Source organism: Octopus bimaculoides, chromosome 2 (assembly GCF_001194135.2).
Source record: "Octopus bimaculoides isolate UCB-OBI-ISO-001 chromosome 2, ASM119413v2, whole genome shotgun sequence".
Classification (NCBI taxonomy): domain Eukaryota; kingdom Metazoa; phylum Mollusca; class Cephalopoda; order Octopoda; family Octopodidae; genus Octopus; species Octopus bimaculoides.
Window position 1 is genome coordinate 38693621 of NC_068982.1, and position 1816 is coordinate 38695436.

Here is a 1816-nt window from a genome sequence, read left to right on the forward strand (position 1 = left end):
GAACATTGGAGTCGATGTAATCGACTAGTCCTCTCCCACAAAATTTCAGGTCTTATGCTTTTAGTAGAAAGTATTATTATTATTGTTGTTGTTGTTGTTGTTGTTAAGAAGGCGGCGAGCTGACAGAATCGTTAGCACGCTGAACGAAATGCTTAGCGGTATTTAGTCTGCCGTTACGTTCTGAGTTCAAATTCCGCCGAGGTCAACTTTGCCTTTCATCCTTTCGGGGTCGATAAATTAAGTACCAGTTACGCACTGGGGTCGATGTAATCGACCTAATCCCTTTGTCTGTCCTTGTTTGTCCCCTCTATGTTTAGCCCCTTGTGGGCAATAAAGAAGTAAGAATCGTTAGCATGCCAGGCAAAATGCTTTACGGCATTTCGTCCGTCTTTAAGTTCTGAGTTCAAATTCTGCCGAGTCGACTTTGCCTTTTATCCTTTCGGGGTCGATAAAATAAGTACCAGTTGATCACTGGAGTTGATGTAATTGATGTACCCCATTCTCGGAAATTATTGTCCTCGTGCCAAAATTTGAACCATTATTAAGATTAGGCGACTGGCATTTGGAATGTTGTTAGGCGTTCATTGCTCTCAACTTGTCGGACGGTTGGTTGAGGTTCTACGGTAGTAATATATACAGTGGCGACTCATGTATAGGAACTACGTAACTACATCACCCACTATTTCCACTCGATATTATCGACAACATTCAATACAAAGAGTCCTTTTTTCTTTAATTCTTTCTTTCTACTTGTACATTATATAATCCTTAAGCTTAATGTTAGTAACCATCCCCTAGTTTATAGAAAAAAATACATAAGTCCTTGTATAGAACTGCGCGCTTCACAGTTCCATATGTCCGAGATAGAAAGATTCACACAAGGTAGAGAGAGCACTGCGTGAAAGACAGTGCCAGTTGAAAAGTAGGGCTTCTTTTCGACTAGGCATGTGTTGTGCTTAAAAACGTGTTTATATTCTTGAATGTGATAAAAAGTAGAGTTAGATTATTATCCTGCTGCCAGGATTTGAAAAATAAGGCACATTTCCCCCACCTTATTTTGTGATTTGGTGGGGATTTTTGAAAAACAAGGGGGAATTCGCGGGCAGTATTCAGTGACCAAATTAAACACACTACCCGGCAGTGGCTAAAACGCAAACCGATAAAGGTTAAGAATGAATTTTCTTTTTATATGTAAGTGTCCTTTTACACAATATTAAAATTTTCTGAAGCTGCAACCCAACTAATTTTATCAACGATCCACCACTGAATATATAGAAATCTAGTGGTGGGTAAGAACGATGATGTTCTCGGGGTAACTCTTGGAGTCAACGACGATGAATTAACTGATCTGTTTCAGAAGACTTTCGGGTCTGGTACTGCTATGGATAACTTACAGAAATCCATGGCTTGGCAGTGCTACCGAGGAACACAGTCAGTTCGTGATAAACTCTATAGGCATGGAAGCGCCTTTAAGTTCTGAGTAAAAATTCTGCCGATTTGAGTTCAAATTTTGTCGATTTTGTCTTTCATCCTTTCAGGGTCGATAAAAGTCATGTACTGGGGTCGATATGATCGACTTGTCTCCTCGCACAAAATTTCAGGTCTTGTGCCTTCAGTAAAAAGGATCATTATGATGTTTTGTTTTTTTTAGAAACACAAACTCGTTATTTCGTCGTTTCCATTTCGGCTTTTCATTTTACTTTCATTTCACTTCTGTGAATGTGGTAAAGAGCTTTTTCTTTTCTTGTTACATTAAGTTAAAATATCTCAGAGTTTGAATACAAGTTTCAAAAGTCGTACAAGAGACCCCCCCCCC